A 6,851-nucleotide genomic window follows, 5' to 3' on the forward strand; every position below is an offset into this window, starting at 1 on the left:
CCTTTGCTGACTCATTCATTGTCCTGCTCTGTCTGCACTCTGTCTGCATTAGCACCGTCCTGTGTGTTAACAGCCTTGCTTGTACTACAGACAGAGTTCAACCCCACGGAAGCTGCTGCAGCGCATTTATCACTTATCTTTGAGAGCCGCTCAGCACTAAACCAGCGGCATGCTGTCAACAACAGGAGCCAGGCGACAAATGGCAGAATGTCACCTGGTATTATCAGATCACCAGGTTGGAGATTTAACCCACATTGTACGGTAGAGAGGGAAATCTTTTTTTTTTTTAATCTGAGGTGCAAGTGAAGGACAAAATGGGATGAAAGGAGGATTCTCAGAGAGAGAGAGAAGAAATAACAGACACTCTCACTAATCCTCACTGGTGTCGTGGTCAGTGTGTCATACAACCACAAGGTGGAGCTGTAGACAACCGTATTAAAAAAGCCTCTACTGTAAACAGGTAATGTCTTGGAATCGTTTAAGATAATTAATGATTGATTTATTGATTCACAGCTATACTATTCCCATCAATATGATTTAACGTGGTAATATTTTAAGACGGCATCGTAAAAACAGTGTTTGTCTCTCATGCATTATTTATCATTTGGATGTTTAAGAATTTCTCTTTTTAATCGTAATTATTTATTTATGTTTTGTTCATGTTTGAGTGGTATAATTCGTTTTTTTTAAAGCCCTTTAAAGATCAGATGAGACCTATTGATCTGCTATTGATCACACAGCCCATGAAGAACTCCCCCCATTAGTGTGACGCCACGCAGGAACTCCCATCAAAGGCACTTCCTCTCGATCAGAGGAAACACCTATACAGGTACGTCGCCCATAAATCCCCTCCAGGCGAATGGCTGCACGGCGTGTAGAGGAAGTGGCGTGTCTCAAACCTCCGTTTAACCACGTGTGCCGCCTCGTTGTCAGAGCACTGAATGCTGGGAACAATCTGCGATGCCTAACCTGAAGGGTTGTTGCAGCTCCCAAGTCGTGACCCCAAAATGTCCCTCCTGAGACCAAAGTGGCACCAGCAACCATCTAACCATCTGGAACGCCACACACTCATGTGAATCCCGCTCGTGTCCCTGTGGTGCTTGGCCCTGACCTCCACCCGTCATTGACCATATGATGGACGACCTCGCCGTCTTTAAGCCATCGCCCTGCAGCGACTTATCCCAGCTGGATCGCCACCACGCAGAGGTGAAGCTTCCCTCAAGACCCCCCTCATCACCACCACCACCACCCTCCCCTCTCATTCGGGCTTCTCCACTTCCTGTCCATGTGCGTAGTTGTTTGTAGCCATGACGACAGAATCCATGGCAACACAGATCCCAATGGTTCTAAATAATGATGGTAGATGGTTAGAGGAGGAGGAGGAGGGGGTAGAGGGGGAGGAAGGGCTCTGTGGCTATTTTAGCAAGTGTCTCGATGGAGAGTAATTGAGGAGGGCCCTTGTTAACAAGAGACGGGGTTTGCTTAACACACAGTCAGCTTCTCTTTGTGGTTATAGAGACATAAGGTATGTCAAGTCCAGGATGAAAAAGCATGACTTGGATTTGAAGGACAATTCGGGGAAAGGTGTGCAGAGGGAGGGAAGGAGTCGACCAGATAGGCAGCCGTGGATCGTCAAAGAGAGATAAGACAAACAGCACAGGCAGAGTTTGCCTGTGTAGCGATAGTGTGTTCCTGCATGCAGGTGTGTTTGGGAGAGATTAACATCCCTGCCTCTCTGATCCCGCAATCCCTGTGTGTGTGTGTGTGTGTGTGTGTGTGTGTGTGTGTGTGTGTGTGTGTGTGTGTGTGTTTGTGCTTCAGAGCTGCAGCGCTTCCACAGCAGATTATATACCGTCTCATTGCTGTTTACTCATGCTTTATTAAGACAACCGTGGTTTCCCATTGAGTCAGCCAGGAGCTCTCACTGAAGGGAAGCATCGGCCAAGCACCACACTGAGTCAGACTGTATTGATGCTATTAGTATGCAGCTTTAAGGTGGGAAGCATATATACTGTAGGTTTTTTTTTTGCTCCAATATTCTGAGCTTCGCAGACTAACGGTAGTGGAAAGTAAGAAGTGCATTTAGTCAAGTACTGCGCTTAAAGACAATTTTGAAGTACTTGACTTGAGGATTTATTTTGCTTATAATAGATTTTTTTCACAATTATGCATAAAGCCATTTCTAGTAAAACAATGTATGTCTAATGCATGTGCACATCTGCACTATTCAGGCCTCTATGTGTTATTGATCAGCTTTATTCTCATGTCCAGACTTGAACCCGAGCCTCCCTCTCATCCATTTTAACTGTTTTGTTTCGAGGTTTCATTCAACGCCGCCGGATTATTCGAAGCAACATGAACGGCGTCTTCGGGCAGCACGAGGCTTCCCCTCACATGCATACTCTCAAACGATCCCACGTGCATTTCTACATCGGAGACGTGCGTCACTCGCATCCGCGTGGGGGAGGTTTATGTTGCTGCTATGCTAAATTGGATTAAATTGCTTTTTTTTTTTTTTTTTAAAAGCCACCCATCCACTATACACATTCTCAATTAAAACCCTGCACATGTAAACTCCTGACACATCCGTGGCTGCGCGTCCACAGGCTCTACAGTTTCATTATAACTCATATCATTAACATTTTTATTAGATAGCACTTACTGTCATCTCTTGAGGCAGCTGTGTGATGTGATTATCTTCCCACTAATTCAGTGCTATACATTTGTTTGCAGGTTTTTTTCTTCTTTCTCATCACGCAGCATCGCACATTTTGACAGTCAATTAACAGACCTGGCAGAGTTGCCATGGGAACAACTTCTTTTAGATGAGAGAGGAGCAACACCTTTAACAGCCAGCCTGCCTCTCTGACTGACTGCAGGCCCGAGCAACTGATGCATGCCTTATATGCGTATATGCAACTTTGCATCTCGCAGCTGTCGTCCCCGAGTGTGGCAGAGACAGATGTTCACTCCACTCGAGCCGAAAATGAAATAAAGGGGAGAGAGAATCTCGGTGGAAAGCCCTTTTGAGCCGGCATGTTATTAAAGTGTCCTTCTGTCAGATTCCTGGGTGGGCAGAGGAAGAGGACATAAAAGCAATCATACAGATGTTTTTTGGATGGACCCAGAGGAGTAAAATGATGAAAATAAACAGACGAGGAAAGAAGAAGGGACAGAAACAAAGTCAACAATAAAAGTTAGATGTGGTAGAACAGAGAGTGAAGCAGACATAGGGGTATGAAAATGTTTGTGGGAGTAGAAAGAGAAGAGAACAGCACACAGACCAGGAGATGGAAGGTAAAAAAAACCCAGATTTGATGACTTATTCAGGGTTGCTCTAGAGCTCTCTTCCAAGGATCTCTTTGAGACGGAGCATGTTTGAAGTGTCTGCGTATGTGATAGTGTGTCTGTCAGTAGGAGGTGGAGCAGGAGGTGATGGAACAGACAGAAAAACAGACGAGAGAGTGCGGAGGTGCGATAGCGAGGGAGGAAGAAGGAAAGGATTGCTGGAAATAGAGAGGATGCCAGCGAGGAAGACGCCGTATCAAGGCTCTCCTTCGCTGCCGAGGCCTCGGCAGGCATCGGTGCGGTTGGAGCATGAAAACGGGTATTAAAGGGGCTAAATGTCTCGCGCTTGATTCCTGCAGAAAAGAAATGCCAAGGGAAGGTAGAGGAGAAATACGGGATAGAAATGCTTTTATATGAACAAAGAGAACGATGAGAAAGGATGGGAACAGCATAGGAATGTAAGGGGGTGAATATCAAAATCAATAATAAAAAAGAAAAGAAAACCGCAAGACGGGAAAAATGTGATTTATAAAAGCTGGGAACTGATGTAATAGCCTCTCAGGAGCTGCAGGAACCATCAGCTATTCCACGCCCTTGTGAGGAGAAAGGACATATCCCACCTTCTAGCTGGAGGCTAATGGGCAAACAGAGGCCTGACAGTTCCTCAGCTTAACAGGACGATTTGGGCTCACAGTGTTGGCTCCCACGGTGTGTGTGTGTGTGTCTGTGTGTGTGTCTGTGTGTGTGTGTGTGTGTGTGTGTGTGTGTGTGTGTGTGTGTGTGTGTGTGTGTGTGTGTGTGTGTGTGTGTCTGCGCGGCTGAGCACACATTTGAAACGAGTCCAGTTTGCACAGAGCGCCGGGAGAGCTCGGCTCATTGGTCAGCCCCGCGGTCACTGCGGGAGACGGTGCTGTGATGGCTGATTGGGTCGGGGAGAGTAAACAATAGGAGGATGGGAAGATGCCAGTGTGAGGGTCAAAGGTCAGCAGGGGCTTATGAGCTGTCACCTTCCCCCCGTGTGCCCTGATATTGTCGTACAGACGCACCGGAAGCACAGCGAACGTGCATTTAATGTTAATGCATGCAATCTCTGATGAGACGCATTATTCTTGGCTTTCTCCCAAGTGTGTGTGTGTGTGTGTGTGTGTGTGTGTGTGTGTGTGTGTGTGTGTGTGTGTGTGTGTGTGTGTGTGTGTGTGTGTGTGTGTGTGTGTGTGTGTGTGTGTGTGTGTGTGTGATATAGTGCTGATGCAGCACTGCATGAGTACACTGTCCAGGTTAACGGGGCCGTCGTGCAGCATGTGTAAGATGCACGTTTTACCCAGGGTCCCTCTCTATTTATAGGCCCAGAGAAAGTCACAGCTCATATTTATTTATACAGCCGATACACGCTGAGATAGCAGAAGTGAGGGCTGTTCTGCTGCAGATAAACAGGGATACGTGTATTTATGAGCTCACAGTCAGCGTGGCTTTATAAAGGGTTCGCAGGAGACGGCGTTGTTGTTTTATGGATGCACTCAACATCGCACTGATTGCACTTATACTGCAGGGGATTCAATAGAAACCGGTAAAAGCGATCATAACGGTTCCACAGGTGATGATTGCATTTGCTGGGATGGTGTGTGGCATGCATGCATGCGTGTGTGAACTGTAGATGTGTCTTTGTTGCCAGCCCCCCCCCCCCTGAGAACAGTGAGGAAGGCTGTTCCTGTGCTGTTTACACTGTAAATGGACGGGAGCTGTGCCTGGCTTTCATTATTCCAGCAGACACACAGAAACACTGCTGCTCTATCTCGCACTTCTCTCAAAGGAAACGTAGGATTTATTGCAACTTGGCTCTTATTTATTTTCTTTTAGTAGTTGCAGCTTTATTTTGAAACATCCAGAGGTTTAACCGAAAGTGAGATTTCCTGAAATGCTGGTGATAATCCCTAAAGGTGTAAATCACAAGTTTCATCACAACATGATATCGATTCAACGGTGATATGATGTATACTAATATGACAAAGTCTGCCACACTACGATTTCAAGTCAGACGCACTGCGATCGATATGATATATGACTATTTACAATCGGTTAGATTTATATCAACTCACTAAAATCAATGATTTGACAATTTTATTACTGGGCTCTGCAGGGCCTGCCCTAGGCATAAGCGAACTAAGCGGCTGCTTGCACCCCCTGGCTATCATGTGTGTTTTTTTTCACATAATAAATAAATGAAACATGAAAAGTATGTACGCAAAAGAAAAATAATTCTAATTTAATAGGGCCCCTTAATCATACAAAATGGGTTATGGTGTCTGAATGGGGCCCCTCAGATAAATATCACAGGATAGGTGATATAATTAATAATAAATACAATTTATAATGTCACATTATAGTGTGACATTTGTGTCAATAATCAGCAAGGTGACTCTGTGGTGGTGGGAGGGGGGCTCCAAATCAAATTCTGTTTAGGGCCCCCAAAAGGCTTGGGCCGGCCCTGGGGCTCTGCAGGAAGGAGGTTCTCTTGGACAGAAATGGTAACACAAATGTGAGAATTTCAAAATAGAGGCGTATCTGCAAGATATTGACATGCAGGCTATGAACGTTTTCACTCTGCATCGAGGATATCGGATCATTATCGTTGATTCTAGATCAGTGTATCGTTAAAGCCCTAAACATCCGTTACTTGGACACAAACAGGCAAGTACAGTCGGTCAGAGTCACCCCGTAAACTGTGATGGATGATCATTTTATTCAAATATTCATTTTATCTCCCAAAAAAAAGGGTTTGTTTAAAAACCCGTACGGTCTGTGGTGATGTGTGGTCTAAATTCTTGGCCACATTCCACGTCTCACAAGTGCAATGTTGTTGGCCAAAACTACAAACAGAAGACCAGTGTTTCTATGGAAACTGGAATTTCCTTCTACCATCACTATGAGAAAATGTAAAAACTTCACTGAGTGTTGAATAAAAGGACAGAATAAGTTTGGAGGGGTTGTTTGTAATGTAGAGCAAGACAGATGATGAGAATTTATGGAGCATTTTCTTTTATTGTAGCAGAAATTAATTCACTCACACACACACACACACACACACACACACACACACACACACACACACACACACACACACACACACACACACACACACACACACACACACACTGTGGAGCCAGGCCACATATGAAACACCTCTAAGCACACTTGTAAATTGATTCCACTCTCATTATTTCACAACGGGCGCCGTGTGCCTGCTGGCCTACATGTCTCATACATATCCATAATATCCACTAAAAAACATTCCTGTATAGTTTCAACTAACTCATAACAACCAAGTATGTTAATGACTGCAGATTTATTGGTTTAATGCTGGCAGGCACTTATGTTTTTTTTGTTTTTGTGTGTGTATCTTTTTTATTTATTTATTTTTAAATCTCAAATATTGTTGCTACTTTGCAACATTTGAGTGCATAAGTAAAAAAAAAAAGAAGAAAAAAGTCATGATAATTCATAGCTTCAGATTTAAAAAAAATCACCATCTAATCAATCAGACCCACACAGATGCATTGTGGGTC

This window comes from Eutrigla gurnardus (assembly GCF_963514095.1).
Source record: "Eutrigla gurnardus genome assembly, chromosome: 5".
Taxonomy (NCBI): Eukaryota; Metazoa; Chordata; class Actinopteri; order Perciformes; family Triglidae; genus Eutrigla; species Eutrigla gurnardus.